The sequence below is a fragment of the Carcharhinus amblyrhynchos genome, unplaced genomic scaffold (genome assembly GCF_965287045.1).
Source record: "Carcharhinus amblyrhynchos unplaced genomic scaffold, sCarAmb.v2.hapA scaffold_42, whole genome shotgun sequence".
NCBI lineage: Eukaryota > Metazoa > Chordata > Chondrichthyes > Carcharhiniformes > Carcharhinidae > Carcharhinus > Carcharhinus amblyrhynchos.
The window spans coordinates 29344-50066 of record NW_027649783.1 but is presented as its reverse complement, the minus strand read 5'-3'; the positions used below and the strand labels follow the sequence as shown (position 1 = coordinate 50066).

General features: G+C 45.2%; 1 non-coding gene and 1 pseudogene across 1 annotated transcript; one reads left to right on the top strand and one right to left on the bottom strand.

The window, feature by feature from the left end:
• Positions 1 to 11399: 11399 nt before the first annotated feature.
• Positions 11400 to 11811, top strand: LOC145335972 (histone H2B pseudogene; annotated as a pseudogene).
• A 7478-nt stretch (positions 11812 to 19289) lies between these two features.
• trnam-cau (transfer RNA methionine (anticodon CAU)) lies at positions 19290 to 19361 on the bottom strand. Its single transcript has one exon. It is a non-coding gene; the product is annotated as a tRNA-Met (tRNA).
• Between the last annotated feature and the right edge of the window lie 1362 nt (positions 19362 to 20723).

The window sequence follows — 20723 nt, the reverse complement described above, 5'->3', positions numbered from 1 at the left end:
AAGGAACAGATATTCAGAGTTTAATTCAATGCTAAGAGATTAGAAAGTGTTGATGTACTAGGGGACATGACTATCCTCATTAATAAGTCACTGGAGGCTAACAAGGAAATGAAGCCAGTAATTTGGAAGGTTCATGGTACGTTGGTCTTTATTGTAGGAGGTTCTGAGTACAGGAATAGTGAAACCTCGGTTTAATTGGACAGCAGTGTTATTAGATTGCATCTGGAATACTGTGTGTAGTTTCAGTCCCCTCACCTTATGAAGAATATTATTGCCTCAGAGGGAGTGTAGTGACCATTCAGCAGATGTGCTCCAGGAATGGCAGGACTGTCTTATGAAGAAAACCTGGGGAAACAGGGCCTGTATTTCACTGAAAACAACAAAGTACTTAAAAGGGTAAACATGGTAGATGCAGGTGAGATGTTTCCCCTGGTTGGGAGCCTAGATACAATTTTAAAATAAGGGCAAATCCTCTTTGGACTGAGATCTGCACTTTTTTAACTTAACTTTGTGAACCTTTGGAATTCTGTAGCTCAGAGGGCTGCAGAAGTTCACACACAGGGTGAACATTAATGTAGACATTGACAGATTTCTAAATCTCACTGTCATAAAGGGAAATTGGGGATAGAGTGGGGAAAGGGCATTGAAGGAGATGGTCAGCCACAATCAGATTGAATGCTAGTATAAGCTCAATGGGCTGAATGGCCCACTCCTGATCCTATGTCCCACATTGGCAGGGAAGGAAATTAAAAATAAATCCTCTTTTCCTGTTCAACTCTTGGATTGAAAAGTTGTCTCTTACCTTGCAAACAGTGTGGGGCTGAATCCTTCTCTTAGTGACAGTGAACCCAATGAGTTGGCAGTATCTCTGTGCTCTGTGAATGATACTGGAACTGCTTTGTGTTGGAACTGGCTTGATCAAATTGTGCTTGTTCTGAGGAATCATCAGAGTCCTTCAAATATCTGCCTGCAACAAGAAAAATAACTAACTAAACTGAGGAACAGATGTAATTAAAGATACAAAAGTTGTTGATGTAAATTCACAAATAACAATTATTAGGAACCAGGGTAAAAGGATAAACCTTCAGCACAGACAATATTTGAGATCATTTCAGTAATACACCAAACTGCTTTTACTCACTGGGTGTTTGGGGCGAGTTTAAAACAATTTTGTGACATTCAGAAACAGCCCAATCCGTGCACTGCTGATTGAGTTGAGCTGTGTGAAGCAGCAGTAACTTCTGCACGGGTCAGATATCTATTTCCAGCTCCCACTTTAACCAAATATCGAAAAATAAACAAGCAGCCACTGTTTAAAGCCTCTCCATCCCACTCCCCACCTGCTGCCTGCAGTAGATCTTGTTTGTACAGCTGCTCTCATGGTTATTGTGCAGTTACATTTCCACTGTATAATAATAATAACAAACACTGGGAGATAGGAACTAAATGAGGCCCCTTCCCAGCGGTTTGGGAGTGAAAACAGCAATGATGTTGAATAATGAGTTCTTGCCATTGTGTCCCCCTGGCTGTGTTCACAATCTGTCTATGGATTGCCTCCCCCATTAAGAACCTGGTTTTGATATTGCCTCTCCTTTCTGTCCGCCTCCCCCACTTCTCTCCACCACCTACTTCTCTCCATTCCCCCACCCACCTTCTCCATTCCACCCCTCCCCCTCCCCCCACCAACTTCTCTCTGTGTCAAAGCTTTGACAAAGTGTCATCTGGACTCAAAACATTAGCTTTTTTTCTCTCTCTCTTTACAGATGCTGCCAGACCTGCTTAATTTTCCACATATTTTCTTTTGGTTACCAGAGACATAGAACATAGAACATAGAACATAGAACATTACAGCGCAGAACAGGCCCTTCGGCCCACGATGTTGCGCCGACCAGTTACAAAAACAATGACCCACTAGCCTATACCAATCCCTTTTCGTCCATAAACCTATCCAGAGATCTCTTAAACGCCCCCAAACTAGACGCATTTACAACCGCAGCAGGCAGGGCATTCCAATCCCTCACCACCCGCTGGGTAAAGAACCTACCCCTGACATCCGTCCTGTAGCTACCCCCCCTTAATTTAAAGCCATGCCCCCTCGTGCTAGCTTTCTCCATCCGAGGAAAAAGGCTATCACTATCCACCCTATCTAAACCTCTAATCATCTTATATGTTTCAATAAGATCCCCTCTTAGCCGCCTTCTTTCCAACGAAAACAACCCTAAATCCCTCAGTCTCTCCTCATAGGACCTCCCCACCATACCAGGCAACATCCTAGTAAACCTCCTCTGCACCCTCTCCAACGCCTCCACATCCTTCTTGTAATGTGGGGACCAGAACTGCACACAGTACTCCAAGTGCGGCCGCAATAGAGTAGTGTACAGTTGCAACATTACACTGCGACTCCTAAATTCAATCCCCCTACCAATAAACGCCAAGACACCGTACGCCTTCTTAACAACCTTATCTACTTGATTCCCAACTTTCAGGGATCTATGTACACACACACCTAGATCCCTCTGTTCATCCACACTATTCAAAGTCCTCCTGTTAGCCCTATACTCGACACATCTGTTGCTCCTACCAAAGTGAATTACCTCACACTTCTCCGCATTAAATTCCATCCGCCACCTCTCGGCCCAGCTCTGCAACCTATCTAAGTCTCCCTGCAGACTATGACACCCTTCCTCACAATCTACCACACCTCCAACTTTGGTGTCATCAGCAAATTTACTAATCCACCCAACTATACCCTCATCCAGATCATTAATAAAAATTACAAACAACAGTGGCCCCAAAACAGATCCCTGAGGCACACCACTCGTAACTGTACTCCATGATGAATATTTACCATCCACCACCACAGATACAGATACAGAATGAATTCCACACACCCATTCAGCACCAGAGACTGACAGATACAGATTGAGATCCGTGTACCCTTACAGCAACAGATGTTAACAGGTACAGAGTTAAACTCACATTCCCACACAGTACCAGGCACTGACAGTGAATGAAAAGTTCACACTCAGACAAAGAAGCCCAGACTGAAAGACACCACACAATCAATTTCACACTGATGTACAGTGTTAGAGAATGACAGAGACAGGATGAATCTCTTTTACATCCAGTTTCAGAAAGTGACAAGTACAGAATAAATCCAGCATGGTGTATGTGACATATGCACAGTTAAATCAGCACTGCCTTATATTCCCTGGGAAAGAATCAATACACTCACTCACATGCCTCACCATCCAACAGATACACAATGAGTCCAACAGTCAAATATAGAATGAATCCAACACTCAGATAATGTACTTCATACTTAGAAACGGTGAGTAAATCCCACACTGTATCAGAGCGTGAGTAAATCCCACACTGTATCAGAGCGTGAGTAAATCCCACACTGTATCAGAGCGTGAGTAAATCCCACACTGTATCAGAGCGTGAGTAAATCCCACACTGTATCAGAGCGTGAGTAAATCCCACACTGTATCAGAGCGTGAGTAAATCCCACACTGTATCAGAGCGTGAGTAAATCCCACACTGTATCAGAGCGTGAGTAAATCCCACACTGTATCAGAGCGTGAGTAAATCCCACACTGTATCAGAGCGTGAGTAAATCCCACACTGTATCAGAGAGTGAGTCAATCCCGCACTCACACACTGTATCAGAGAGTGAGTAAATCCCGCACTCACACACTGTATCAGAGAGTGAGTCAATCCCGCACTCACACACTGTATCACAGAGTGAGTCAATCCCGCACTCACACACTGTATCAGAGAGTGAGTCAATCCCGCACTCACACACTGTATCACAGAGTGAGTCAATCCCGCACTCACACACTGTATCAGAGAGTGAGTCAATCCCGCACTCACACACTGTATCAGAGAGTGAGTCAATCCCGCACTCACACACTGTATCAGAGAGTGAGTAAATCCCGCACTCACACACTGTATCAGAAAGTGAGTCAATCCCGCACTCACACACTGTATCAGAGAGTGAGTCAATCCCGCACTCACACACTGTATCAGAGAGTGAGTAAATCCCACACTCACACACTGTATCAGAGAGTGAGTAAATCCCACACTCACACACTGTATCAGAGAGTGAGTGAATCCCACACTCACACACTGTATCAGAGAGTGAGTCAATCCCGCACTCTCACACTGTATCAGAGAGTGAGTCAATCCCGCACTCACACACTGTATCAGAGAGTGAGTCAATCCCGCACTCACACACTGTATCAGAGAGTGAGTCAATCCCGCACTCACACACTGTATCAGAGAGTGAGTCAATCCCGCACTCACACACTGTATCAGAGAGTGAGTAAATCCCGCACTCACACACTGTATCAGAGAGTGAGTAAATCCCACACTCACACACTGTATCAGAGAGTGAGTCAATCCCACACTCACACACTGTATCAGAGAGTGAGTCAATCCCACACTCACACACTGTATCAGAGAGTGAGTAAATCCCACACTCACACACTGTATCAGAGAGTGAGTCAATCCCACACTCACACACTGTATCAGAGAGTGAGTAAATCCCACACTCACACACTGTATCAGAGAGTGAGTAAATCCCACACTCACACACTGTAACAGAGAGTGAGTAAATCCCACACTCACACACTGTATCAGAGAGTGAGTAAATCCCACACTCACACACTGTATCAGAGAGTGAGTAAATCCCACACTCACACACTGTATCAGAGAGTGAGTAAATCCCACACTCACACACTGTATCAGAGAGTGAGTAAATCCCACACTCACACACTGTATCAGAGAGTGAGTAAATCCCACACTCACACACTGTATCAGAGAGTGAGTAAATCCCACACTCACACACTGTATCAGAGAGTGAGTAAATCCCACACTCACACACTGTATCAGAGAGTGAGTAAATCCCACACTCACACACTGTATCAGAGAGTGAGTCAATCCCACACTCACACACTGTATCAGAGAGTGAGTCAATCCCACACTCACACACTGTATCAGAGAGTGAGTCAATCCCACACTCACACACTGTATCAGAGAGTGAGTCAATCCCACACTCACGCACTGTATCAGAGAGTGAGTAAATCCCACACTCACGCACTGTATCAGAGAGTGAGTCAATCCCAGACTCACACACTGTATCAGAGAGTGAGTCAATCCCACACTCACACACTGTATCAGAGAGTGAGTCAATCCCACACTCACGCACTGTATCAGAGAGTGAGTCAATCACACACTCACACACTGTATCAGAGAGTGAGTCAATCCCACACTCACACACTGTATCAGAGAGTGAGTCAATCCCACACTCATACACTGTATCAGAGAGTGAGTAAATCCCACACTCACGCACTGTATCAGAGAGTGAGTCAATCCCAGACTCACACACTGTATCAGAGAGTGAGTAAATCCCACACTCACACACTGTATCAGAGAGTGAGTAAATCCCACACTCACACACTGTATCAGAGAGTGAGTAAATCCCACACTCACACACTGTATCAGAGAGTGAGTCAATCCCACACTCACACACTGTATCAGAGAGTGAGTCAATCCCACACTCACACACTGTATCAGAGAGTGAGTCAATCCCACACTCACACACTGTATCAGAGAGTGAGTCAATCCCACACTCACACACTGTATCAGAGAGTGAGTCAATCCCACACTCACACACTGTATCAGAGAGTGAGTCAATCCCACACTCACACACTGTATCAGAGAGTGAGTAAATCCCACACTGTATCAGAGAGTGAGTAAATCCCGCACTGCATCAGAGAGTGAGCAAACCCCACGCTCTCAAACTGTATCAGAGAGTGAGCAAACCCCACACTCTCAAACTGTATCAGAGAGTGAGTAAATCCCACACTCTCAAACTGTATCAGAGAGTGAGTAAATCCCACACTCACACACTGTATCAGAGAGTGAGTCAATCCCACACTCACACACTGTATCAGAGAGTGAGTAAATCCCACACTCACACACTGTATCAGAGAGTGAGTCAATCCCACACTCACACACTGTATCAGAGAGTGAGTAAATCCCACACTCACACACTGTATCAGAGAGTGAGTCAATCCCACACTCACACACTGTATCAGAGAGTGAGTAAATCCCACACTCACACACTGTATCAGAGAGTGAGTCAATCCCACACTCACACACTGTATCAGAGAGTGAGTAAATCCCACACTCACACACTGTATCAGAGAGTGAGTAAATCCCACACTCACACACTGTATCAGAGAGTGAGTAAATCCCACACTCACACACTGTATCAGAGAGTGAGTAAATCCCACACTCACACACTGTATCAGAGAGTGAGTCAATCCCACACTCACACACTGTATCAGAGAGTGAGTCAATCCCACACTCACACACTGTATCAGAGAGTGAGTAAATCCCACACTCACACACTGTATCAGAGAGTGAGTAAATCCCACACTCACACACTGTATCAGAGAGTGAGTCAATCCCACACTCACACACTGTATCAGAGAGTGAGTCAATCCCACACTCACACACTGTATCAGAGAGTGAGTCAATCCCACACTCACACACTGTATCAGAGAGTGAGTAAATCCCACACTGTATCAGAGAGTGAGTAAATCCCGCACTGCATCAGAGAGTGAGCAAACCCCACGCTCTCAAACTGTATCAGAGAGTGAGCAAACCCCACACTCTCAAACTGTATCAGAGAGTGAGCAAACCCCGCATTCACACACTGTATCAGAGAGTGAGTAAATCCCACACTCTCAAACTGTATCAGAGTGAGTAAATCCCACACTCACACACTGTATCAGAGAGTGAGTAAATCCCACACTCACACACTGTATCAGAGAGTGAGTCAATCCCACACTCACACACTGTATCAGAGAGTGAGTGAATCCCACACTCACACACTGTATCAGAGGGTGAGTAAACCCCACACTCACACACTGTATCAGAGAGTAAGTAAATCCCACACTCACACACTGTATCAGAGAGTGAGTAAATCCCACACTCACACACTGTATCAGAGAGTGAGTGAATCCCACACTCACACACTGTATCAGAGAGTGAGTAAATCCCACACTCACACACTGTATCAGAGAGTGAGTCAATCCCACACTCACACACTGTATCAGAGAGTGAGTAAATCCCCCATTCACACACTGTATCAGAGAGTGAGTAAATCCCACACTCACACACTGTATCAGAGAGTGAGTAAATCCCACACTCACACACTGTATCAGAGAGTGAGTCAATCCCACACTCACACACTGTATCAGAGAGTGAGTAAATCCCACACTCACACACTGTATCAGAGAGTGAGTCAATCCCACACTCACACACTGTATCAGAGAGTGAGTAAATCCCACACTCACACACTGTATCAGAGAGTGAGTCAATCCCACACTCACACACTGTATCAGAGAGTGAGTAAATCCCACACTCACACACTGTATCAGAGAGTGAGTCAATCCCACACTCACACACTGTATCAGAGAGTGAGTAAATCCCACACTCACACACTGTATCAGAGAGTGAGTAAATCCCACACTCACACACTGTATCAGAGAGTGAGTAAATCCCACACTCACACACTGTATCAGAGAGTGAGTCAATCCCACACTCACACACTGTATCAGAGAGTGAGTCAATCCCACACTCACACACTGTATCAGAGAGTGAGTAAATCCCACACTCACACACTGTATCAGAGAGTGAGTAAATCCCACACTCACACACTGTATCAGAGAGTGAGTCAATCCCACACTCACACACTGTATCAGAGAGTGAGTCAATCCCACACTCACACACTGTATCAGAGAGTGAGTCAATCCCACACTCACACACTGTATCAGAGAGTGAGTAAATCCCACACTCACACACTGTATCAGAGAGTGAGTCAATCCCACACTCACACACTGTATCAGAGAGTGAGTAAATCCCACACTCACACACTGTATCAGAGAGTGAGTCAATCCCACACTCACACACTGTATCAGAGAGTGAGTCAATCCCACACTCACACACTGTATCAGAGAGTGAGTAAATCCCACACTCACACACTGTATCAGAGAGTGAGTCAATCCCACACTCACACACTGTATCAGAGAGTGAGTCAATCCCACACTCACACACTGTATCAGAGAGTGAGTCAATCCCACACTCACACACTGTATCAGAGAGTGAGTCAATCCCACACTCACACACTGTATCAGAGAGTGAGTCAATCCCACACTCACACACTGTATCAGAGAGTGAGTAAATCCCACACTGTATCAGAGAGTGAGTAAATCCCGCACTGCATCAGAGAGTGAGCAAACCCCACGCTCTCAAACTGTATCAGAGAGTGAGCAAACCCCACACTCACACACTGTATCAGAGAGTGAGTCAATCCCACACTCACACACTGTATCAGAGAGTGAGTCAATCCCACACTCACACACTGTATCAGAGAGTGAGTGAATCCCACACTCACACACTGTATCAGAGGGTGAGTAAACCCCACACTCACACACTGTATCAGAGAGTAAGTAAATCCCACACTCACACACTGTATCAGAGAGTGAGTAAATCCCACACTCACACACTGTATCAGAGAGTGAGTGAATCCCACACTCACACACTGTATCAGAGAGTGAGTAAATCCCACACTCACACACTGTATCAGAGAGTGAGTAAATCCCACACTCACACACTGTATCAGAGAGTGAGTCAATCCCACACTCACACACTGTATCAGAGAGTGAGTAAATCCCCCATTCACACACTGTATCAGAGAGTGAGTAAATCCCACACTCACACACTGTATCAGAGAGTGAGTAAATCCCACACTCACACACTGTATCAGAGAGTGAGTCAATCCCACACTCACACACTGTATCAGAGAGTGAGTAAATCCCACACTCACACACTGTATCAGAGAGTGAGTCAATCCCACACTCACACACTGTATCAGAGAGTGAGTAAATCCCACACTCACACACTGTATCAGAGAGTGAGTCAATCCCACACTCACACACTGTATCAGAGAGTGAGTAAATCCCACACTCACACACTGTATCAGAGAGTGAGTCAATCCCACACTCACACACTGTATCAGAGAGTGAGTAAATCCCACACTCACACACTGTATCAGAGAGTGAGTAAATCCCACACTCACACACTGTATCAGAGAGTGAGTAAATCCCACACTCACACACTGTATCAGAGAGTGAGTCAATCCCACACTCACACACTGTATCAGAGAGTGAGTCAATCCCACACTCACACACTGTATCAGAGAGTGAGTAAATCCCACACTCACACACTGTATCAGAGAGTGAGTAAATCCCACACTCACACACTGTATCAGAGAGTGAGTCAATCCCACACTCACACACTGTATCAGAGAGTGAGTCAATCCCACACTCACACACTGTATCAGAGAGTGAGTCAATCCCACACTCACACACTGTATCAGAGAGTGAGTAAATCCCACACTGTATCAGAGAGTGAGTAAATCCCGCACTGCATCAGAGAGTGAGCAAACCCCACGCTCTCAAACTGTATCAGAGAGTGAGCAAACCCCACACTCTCAAACTGTATCAGAGAGTGAGCAAACCCCGCATTCACACACTGTATCAGAGAGTGAGTAAATCCCACACTCTCAAACTGTATCAGAGTGAGTAAATCCCACACTCACACACTGTATCAGAGAGTGAGTAAATCCCACACTCACACACTGTATCAGAGAGTGAGTCAATCCCACACTCACACACTGTATCAGAGAGTGAGTGAATCCCACACTCACACACTGTATCAGAGGGTGAGTAAACCCCACACTCACACACTGTATCAGAGAGTAAGTAAATCCCACACTCACACACTGTATCAGAGAGTGAGTAAATCCCACACTCACACACTGTATCAGAGAGTGAGTGAATCCCACACTCACACACTGTATCAGAGAGTGAGTAAATCCCACACTCACACACTGTATCAGAGAGTGAGTAAATCCCACACTCACACACTGTATCAGAGAGTGAGTCAATCCCACACTCACACACTGTATCAGAGAGTGAGTAAATCCCCCATTCACACACTGTATCAGAGAGTGAGTAAATCCCACACTCACACACTGTATCAGAGAGTGAGTAAATCCCACACTCACACACTGTATCAGAGAGTGAGTCAATCCCACACTCACACACTGTATCAGAGAGTGAGTAAATCCCACACTCACACACTGTATCAGAGAGTGAGTCAATCCCACACTCACACACTGTATCAGAGAGTGAGTAAATCCCACACTCACACACTGTATCAGAGAGTGAGTAAATCCCACACTCACACACTGTATCAGAGAGTGAGTCAATCCCACACTCACACACTGTATCAGAGAGTGAGTAAATCCCACACTCACACACTGTATCAGAGAGTGAGTCAATCCCACACTCACACACTGTATCAGAGAGTGAGTAAATCCCACACTCACACACTGTATCAGAGAGTGAGTAAATCCCACACTCACACACTGTATCAGAGAGTGAGTAAATCCCACACTCACACACTGTATCAGAGAGTGAGTCAATCCCACACTCACACACTGTATCAGAGAGTGAGTCAATCCCACACTCACACACTGTATCAGAGAGTGAGTAAATCCCACACTCACACACTGTATCAGAGAGTGAGTAAATCCCACACTCACACACTGTATCAGAGAGTGAGTCAATCCCACACTCACACACTGTATCAGAGAGTGAGTCAATCCCACACTCACACACTGTATCAGAGAGTGAGTCAATCCCACACTCACACACTGTATCAGAGAGTGAGTAAATCCCACACTCACACACTGTATCAGAGAGTGAGTCAATCCCACACTCACACACTGTATCAGAGAGTGAGTAAATCCCACACTCACACACTGTATCAGAGAGTGAGTCAATCCCACACTCACACACTGTATCAGAGAGTGAGTCAATCCCACACTCACACACTGTATCAGAGAGTGAGTCAATCCCACACTCACACACTGTATCAGAGAGTGAGTAAATCCCACACTCACACACATTACCAGAGATTCACAGTTCCTGAAGGAATCCCACACTCCCGCACAGTCCCTCTGTGGAGAAGGGTCCCTCACACCGACAGCCAGGGGACATTTCCCGGTGGATCTTTCCACACTGAGAAACTGGGCCTGGAGATTCTTTGGAAAATGTACTTCCTGATTGTAGTAAGGAGGTTTGTGATTGGCGGAAATCCCTCAATCTGATTGGTCTGTTTCCATATCCACTCAAATGAACCCCTGAGAAGTGAGTGGAATAACTTTTAAAATGTCCAATCACAATCATTGCTTTCCCAATTCCTCATTAACATAGATCTGTGGGACTGTCTATTTAATCAGCGCTCGGAAGGGGTTTGCTTTATTTCTGTGTGAAACTGAAGATGGCTGATGAGAAGAAACCAACCTCGAAACCAGCTCCCAAGAAGGGAGCGAAGAAAGTGATGAAGAAACCGGTAACAAAGGGCGGCAAGAAGAGGAAAAGATCCCGGAAGGAGAGTTACTCCATCTACATCTACAAAGTGATGAAGCAGGTTCACCCCGACACCGGCATCTCCTCCAAGGCCATGAGCATCATGAACTCGTTCGTCAACGATATTTTCGAGCGCATCGCGGGTGAGGCTTCCCGCCTGGCCCATTACAACAAGCGCAGCACCATCAGCTCCCGGGAGATCCAGACCGCCGTGCGCCTGCTGCTGCCCGGGGAACTGGCCAAGCACGCCGTGTCGGAAGGGACAAAGGCGGTGACCAAGTACACCAGCTCCAAGTAAAACTCCCCAATGGACTGAGAAACCCCCCAAAACACAACGGCTCTTTTCAGAGCCCCCCACATTCTCTGTGAAAAAGCTGCACCATCTTTTCCCTTACTGAGTTAATGAGAAATCTCTTTCTGGAGGATAGAGATTTGTCCCGTTTCAGAATGCTGTGAATGGGACTTCATACCCGCCCCTTACACACACTTTCACACTGAAGGGACAATCAAACTGAACTGAGAGCGGATTATAAACCCCAGTCTGGGATTTGTCACGGACAATGGGATTGACTCACTCTTTGATACAGTGTGTGAGTGTGGGATTTACTCACTCTCTGATACAGTGTGTGAGTGTGGGATTGACTCACTCTCTGATACAGTGTGTGAGTGTGGGATTGACTCACTCTCTGATACAGTGTGTGAGTGTGGGATTGACTCACTCTCTGATACAGTGTGTGAGTGTGGGATTGACTCACTCTCTGATACAGTGTGTGAGTGTGGGATTGACTCACTCTCTGATACAGTGTGTGAGTGTGGGATTGACTCACTCTCTGATACAGTGTGTGAGTGTGGGATTGACTCACTCTCTGATACAGTGTGGGATTTACTACTCTCTGATACAGTGTGTGAGTGTGGGATTTACTCACTCTCTGATTTCACTCTCGAGTTATCTGGGCACCGCTCCGGATGTTTACTAGGATGTTTACTAGGCTGATACCGGAGTTGAGGGGGTTGAGCTATGAGGAGAGGCTGAATAAACTAGGCTTGTACTCGTTAGAGTTTAGAAGAATGAGGGGAGATCTCATTGAGACGTATAAGATGATGAATGGGATGGATAGGATAGAGGTGGAAAGACTCTTCCCGCTCAAAAAAGACAGTAGGACTAGGGGGCACAGCCTCAAGATAAAGGGGGGGCAGTTCAGAACGGAGTTGAGGAGGAACTTCTTCACTCAAAGGGTGGTGAATCTCTGGAATTCTCTGCCCGTTGAAGTGGTGGAGGCTGCCTCGCTAAATATTTTTAAGAAGCGGGTTGATGGGTTTTTGATAAGAGAGGGGATTAAGGGTTATGGGGAGAGGGCGGGAAAGTGGAACTGAGCCACGACAGATCAGCCATGATCTTATTGAATGGCGGGGCAGGCTCGAAGGGCCAGATGGCCTACTCCTGCTCCTATTTCTTATGTTCTTATGTTCTTATGATGTGGAGATGCCGGCGTTGGACTGGGGTAAACGCAGTAAGAAGTCTGACAACACCAGGTTTTAAGTCCAACCGATTTATTTGATAGTCAACTCAAGCTTTAGAGGTTTGCCTCTTCGTCAGCTGAATGGAGAGTTCTGGCCTCAGACAGAGCATATAAAGCACAGACAGTTTACAGATTACTGATTAGAACACGAGTCTTTACAATTCACCTGCTCTTCACCGCTCCGGGAACAGAGTAAAGGCGGGAATGAAGAGGTTATTCTCGGGCTGATCTGTTTATTCCACAGTTTTCCCAGAGGACGGAATCAGTGAGATTTGTACACACACAGGACCTGAGTCCATTGCAGCGCTTTAAGATCCGCTTCCCCCCCGGGCCCTCCCTATTCTCCGGACACAAAGCTGCCTGTCCCACCGGCGGGATAGGGCCGGGGATTCTCTCCACACTTCCCATTGGAACATTCCCGGCCGCTTTCAGGGGAGAGGATCAGAAATCAGCCGTTTCTCTCTGTCCCTGTGAAGCCTGTGTGAAGGGGGTTGGTTGGGAATCTCTCTGTTTCTGCTTTTCCACTGAGCTGAGATTTGCTCGGTTTTAAATTGCTGAGCGGGGTCTGATTCCCGCCGGTTCCAGATAAGAGATTGAGAAATTCAAACTGTTCCTAAAATAGCGGCAGGATTCAGTGAGGGGAAAATACAATAAACAGATGAGAAAGTGTGAGATTGAAATAGTTTCCTGAACATTAAGGCGTTCGGTTATTTTGTATTTTTCCTGCACTGAAATTGGCGGCTTTTTCCCATTTGAAAATGTAAACCAATCAAAACCTCCCATTTCTACTATCTCGCTTTGTCATTGGTTAAAAATTGCATAGTAACCGAGTGACCAATCAGAGCTGGAGTCTGGCTGCAGCCTCACAAACCGCTCCCAATGATTATTAATAGAGATTAAATTGACCCAATCTGGATTGGAGTTATTCAATGGCATTTGATAAGGTTCACCATGGTAGGCTTCTGCACAAAATGCAGATGTATGGGATTGGGGGTGATCTAGGGAACTGGATTAGGAATTGGCTAGCGGATAGGAGACAGAGGGTAGTGGTTGACGGTAAATATTCATCATGGAGTTCGGTTACGAGTGGTGTGCCTCAGGGATCTGTGTTGGGGCCACTGCTGTTTGTGATTTTTATTAATGATCTGGATGAGGGTATAGTTGGGTGGATCAGTAAATTTGCTGATGACACCAAAGTCGGAGGTGTGGTAGATAGTGAGGAAGAGTGTCATAGTTTGCAGGAAGACTTAGACAGGTTGCAGAGCTGGGCCGAGAGGTGGCGGATGGAGTTTAATGCAGAGAAATGTGAGGTAATTCACTTTGGTAGGAATAACAGATGTGTTGAGTATAGGGCTAACGGGAAGACTTTGAATAGTGTGGAGGAGCAGAGGGATCTAGGTGTATGTGTACATAGATCCCTGAAAGTTGGGAATCAAGTAGATAAGGTTGTTAAGAAGGCATACAGTGTCTTGGCGTTTATTGGTAGGGGGATTGAATTTAGGAGTCGTAGCGTTATGTTGCAACTGTACACAACTCTGGTGCGACCGCACTTGGAGTATTGTGTGCAGTTCTGGTCCCCACATTACAGGAAGGATGTACATAGAACATAGAACATAGAACATAGAACATTACAGCGCAGAACAGGCCCTTCGGCCCACGATGTTGCGCCGACCAGTTACAAAAACAATGACCCACTAGCCTATACCAATCCCTTTTCGTCCATAAACCTATCCAGAGATCTCTTAAACGCCCCCAAACTAGACGCATCTACAACTGCAGCAGGCTTTGGAGAGGGTGCAGAGGAGGTTTACCAGGATGTTGCCTGGTATGGAGGGGAGATCCTATGAGGAGAGGCTGAGAGATTTGGGGTTGTTTTCGCTGGAAAGAAGGCGGCTAAGAGGGGATCTTATTGAAACATATAAGATGATTAGAGGTTTAGATAGGGTGGATAGTGATAGCCTTTTTCCTCTGATGGAAAAATCTAGCACGAGGGGGCATGGCTTTAAACTAAGGGGGGGGTAGTTATAGGACAGATGTCAGGGGTAGGTTCTTTACCCAGAGGGTGGTGAGGGATTGGAATGCCCTGCCTGCTGCAGTTGTAAATGCGCCTAGTTTGGGGGCGTTTAAGAGATCTGTGGACAGGTTTATAGACGAAAAGGGATTGGTTTAGGTTAGTGGGTCATTGTTGTTGTTTTTTTTTTTAACTGGTCGGCGCAACATCGTGGGCCGAAGGGCCTGTTCTGCGCTGTAATGTTCTATGTTCTATGTTCTAATCAATGTTCTGTAAACTGAGTGTGTGCCTTTATATTCCCTGTTTGTGATCAGAACCCCCCATTCACCTAACGAAGGGGCAAAGCCCCCCGAAAGCGAGTGGCGTTTATTACCTAATAAACCTGTTGGACTTTAACCTGGTGTTGTGAAACTTCTTACAGAGACACAGACAGCTCATCAGTTCCACAGTCTCAAACAGCAGAAATATTTTCAATCAAACAGCAGGAGAGACAGATGTTGTGTTCATGTCACCCCGAACTCAGTACCACTGACACAGGGATCCTTAAATCCCAGTCCAGATTCTCACCCAGAACTGATAATCGCAGTGTCAATCCCACAATGGAACAGCCTTCAAATTAAAGATCAGATAAAACTGATGCATAGTATCCAGTTAAAAGTTACACAGTGAGCCTAATAATGTACTCTGAGATTCGAGTTACATCATCCACATTAGGGGTTTTGAAGTTACTTGTACTAATCCCTGTAACTGAGTCCTCACAAATCCATTAGATACAAATTAAAACTCAAATACATTCTGAGATTGAGATATTCTGAATGCGAGTATAACCTGGGATACAAACTCAGATTCCAGTTTAAAACTCACTCTGATTATGAAACTAAAAGTTACAATTTCAATTTGATGACTATGAAATGACCCATAAATTATAAACTAATCCTAACCCCTCACTCACACTGAGCCAGATGGAAGACACTGTACCAATTCCAGACTGAGTCCCATTTTACATTCATGTCAAAATTCTTACTCAAAATCAGACTGAGTGTCACAGATCAAATCAATGTGAACAACCTGAGTGAAACTTGCATAACAATCCAGTATCAGATTGAAGGATACATTATCTTTCACAATTGTGTTCACACTGACAGAGATTTAATGCAGGGCTGAAACTCTCACATTTTTGCATCAGAACTACCACATTGGTGGTCTGTTGCTTTGCTGTAAATTTATATGGAGTGAATCCATATTTATAAATAGTGAATGAAGACTACATGATGAATACGATACTCACACTGAGTCGGAGACTCTGACAGATACAGGGTGTTCAATGTCAGATAATGAAAGACAGGCTGTTCACTGAACTCACTCGCAATTCCTGAATCTGAGTGACACCAAATCAAATTTTCACACCAATTGTATCACAAGGAGACTTAGAGAGAGTCCAAGATGCTGATAGATTCAAATGGAAAACAACAACACACACAGATACACACACACACAGTGACACACAAACAGATACACACACATACATAGTGACACACAAACAGATACACATACATACATAGTGACACACAAACATACACACACATACAGAGTGACACACATACAGATACACACACACATAGTGACACAAACAGATATACACACATACAGAGTGACACACAAACAGATACACACATACATAGTGACACACAAACAGATACACACACATAGTGACACAGATATACATACAGAGTGACACACAAACAGATACACACACACACATAGTGACACACATACAGATACACACACACACATAGTGACACACAAACAGATACACACATACAGAGTGACACACATACAGATACACACACATACATAGTGACATACAAACAGATACACATACATACATAGTGACACACAAACATACACACACATACAGAGTGACACACATACAGATACACACACACATAGTGACACAAACAGATATACACACATACATAGTGACACACAAACAGATATACATACATACATAGTGACACACAGATACACACACACATAGTGACACACAAACAGATACACACATACAGATACACACACATACAGAGTGACACACAAACAGATACACACACACATAGTGACACACAAACAGATACACACATACAGAGTGACACACATACAGATACACACACACATAGTGACACACTGACACACATACAGAGTGACACACAAACAGATACACACACATACAGAGTGACGCACAAACAGATACACACACATAGTGACACACAAACAGATACACACACATACATAGTGCCACACATACAGATACACACAGATACATAGTGACACACAGACAGGTACACATTGAATCTGTTTGAGGCTAAATTAGACGGAGTCTTTAATGGAATCGAGGGTTGCTGTGAAATTTAAAAAGTAGAACTGAAGCCACAATGATATCAGCTATGATCATTCTTGAATTTGTTGTGGGATATGGGCATGGCTGGCTGGCCAGCATTTATTGTCCATCCATGTGGAGTATAACCCACATCACTGTGGCTCTGTAGTCACCTGCAGGCCGCAGTAGCTAAGGACAACAGATTTCCTTCCCTAAAGGGCATTAGTGAACCAGATGGGTGTTTTTCCAACAATTGTTACATGGTCATCAGTAGATTGTTAATTTCACATTATTTTTTATTGAATTTAAACTTTACCATCTGCTGTGGAGGGATTTGCACCCTGGTCCCTGAAACATTAGTTCAGTTTCTGAATTAGATAATACCATGAGGCCATCACTACCCCTTCTTAACTAGTGGTGTAGGCCCAGGGGGCTGAATGGCCCACTCCTGCTCCTGTTGAGATGGTGGCGCGGGCTCATTGTTTCCCGTGCTGTGTTGTTCTTCGTTCTATGTCTAATATGGTGGTAACCATCATAATTGACACCATTTTATTTTGATTTTAATCTATATTTTCTCTTGATTTTGCTTTCAGCTGGCAGCTCTTCATCATTCTTCCATTCACACCTCCTTCAGACACATCTCTCTCTGTGATGTTACTTCGTTTCCCACTCACTATAGCCTTGCAGGCACCAATTCTTTTATCATTTAATCTCTCCTGCCCTCCACCCGCCCTGGAAAGCACAAGACAAAAAGGTTCCACTAATTTCAGTAATGAGGAGAGAGCAGGATTAATTAATTAATCTGACAGTAAATGAACATCAAGTACTGAGTGACCACAATATGTTAGAGGCAGGCACTCAGTGTGAGGAGAAAGGACACACACAGGTTACAGTTTTGACCTTAAGTAAGGCCGAGAAGGGTGAAATGTGTTCTAAACTGAACAGGCGAATCAAGGAAACAATCAGAGGCTGAAAAAATTATTTCACACAATGTGTTTCTAATGCAAGCCTGAAGAAAGGAAACTTCACTTTCTCAGTTTATGGAGATTTTGGGAACTGAATTCATGTTTTAAACCAGGAATTCAGAAAAAATAGTGATTAACTATGTATTTAACGTGATGCTGTTTCTGCTCTGCTTACACTCTTGCTACAGGGTCACTTACTACAGGGTGCCCCACAGGTCAAAAAGAGTGCAGCTAATTTGTCTAAACTTCACTAGATTGTTTTCGTTTAAAAAAAGTAGCTATTTTTCAATTCGGACAATCAGAGAGTGATAGTGAATAATTCAAGAGCAATCAGATCATCACGCCTGTGTCAGCTGTTTGGGAGAAACCGGCTTGTGTATCTTTACAACATTTACAGCTCGTGTCTGTCTGAGTAAATGACATTTCAGCGATCTGTTACTCATTAACTAGCAGCGAGAAGCGGGAGAAAATTACTGCACCTTGCAAATCATCTCGAAGGAGCAGCAACTTTTTTGTTGTTGCAAAAGGAGCAATGTGTCAAAAGGAAGAAATATCAGAAGTTTTTAAATGGAAAGCTCCATTATCAGTACACATTGTTCAAGATTTTAATCAGACAGCCAGGAGAAATACTGATGAATCTGAAGGTTTTAGGGTTCAGTTTTCTGAGAATGCATTCAATGGTCACAGCTCCAGACTGGATCGAGAGAGTGCCTGCTTTGTGAAACATCAGTGAGAAGAAAGATTTAAGTTTAAACTGAAGCCAATCTGAACAAGTCACCATAATAATATGGACAATGGTGTCCTCCCTGTGACATCGAGAAGGACAAGAGTGGAAGCATAGTGAAAACAACATCGCGTTAAATACAGAATTAATCACTGGTATAAAAGATGAAGCTAAAATGTTACTAGCAGAGAATGGTTTCGATCCATCGACCTCTGGGTTATGGGCCCAGCACGCTTCCGCTGCGCCACTCTGCTACACAAATCCAACAACCTGCCAGCTGGTATTAATGTGTCACAGAGATTCACTTCCGCATTCATCATTGCAGGTTATGCGCTCGGCTGCTCCCCCGGCCACTGTCAGCGAACACACAAAACACACATAAAGACAGAGAGATGAAGCAGAGACACACGAGATCACACACAGGCAAAGGAGAATGGACTGACTGATCATTCATGTCAATCCCAGGATATCTCCTGTTTCTAACCTACTTCTTCCTCTTAAATTCGGTTTCCTTGTTTCGAAATAGATCCTCTGCCGTGGAACTGTGCTCTCTGCTGTGGAACTGTGCTCCCTGCTGTGGAACTGTGCTCTCTGCTGTGGAACTGTGCTCCCTGCTGTGGAACTGTGCTCTCTGCTGTGGAACTGTGCTCTCTGCTGTGGAACTGTGCTCCCTGCTGTGGAACTGTGCTCTCTGCTGTGGAACTGTGCTCTCTGCTGTGGAACTGAGATCTCTGCTGTGGAACTGTGCTCCCTGCTGTGGAACTGTGCTCTCTGCTGTGGAACTGTGCTCCCTGCTGTGGAACTGTGCTCTCTGCTGTGGAACTGTGATCCCTGCTGTGGAACTGTGCTCTCTGCTGTGGAACTGTGATCTCTGCTGTGGAACTGTGATCACTGCTGCGGAACTGTGATCTCTGCTGCGGAACTGTGATCTCTGCTGTGGAACTGAGCTCTCTGCTGTGGAACTGTGATCCCTGCTTTGGAACTGGGCTCTCTGCTGTGGAACTGTGATCCCTTCTGTGAAAATGTGATCCCTGCTGTGGAACTGAGATCTCTGCTGTGGAACTGAGATCTCTGCTGTGGAACTGTGCTCTCTGCTGTGGAACTGTGCTCTCTGCTGTGGAACTGAGATCTCTGCTGTGGAACTGAGATCTCTGCTGTGGAACTGTGCTCTCTGCTGTGGAACTGTGATCTCTGCTGTGGAACTGTGATCCCTGCTGTGGAACTGTGATCCCTGCTGTGGAACTGTGCTCTTTGCTGTGGAACTGTGCTCTCTGCTGTGGAACTGTGATCTCTGCTGTGGAACTGTGATCCCTGCTGTGGAACTGTGATCTCTGCTGTGGAACTGTGATCCCTGCTGTGGAACTGTGCTCTTTGCTGTGGAACTGTGCTCTCTGCTGTGGAACTGTGATCCCTGCTGTGGAACTGTGCTCTCTGCTGTGGAACTGTGCTCTCTGCTGTGGAACTGTGATCCCTGCTGTGGAACTGTGATCCCTGCTGTGGAACTGTGCTCTCTGCTGTGGAACTGTGCTCTCTGCTGTGGAACTGTCATCTCTGCTGTGGAACTGTGCTCCCTGCTGTGGAACTGTGCTCTCTGCTGTGGAACTGTGATCCCTGCT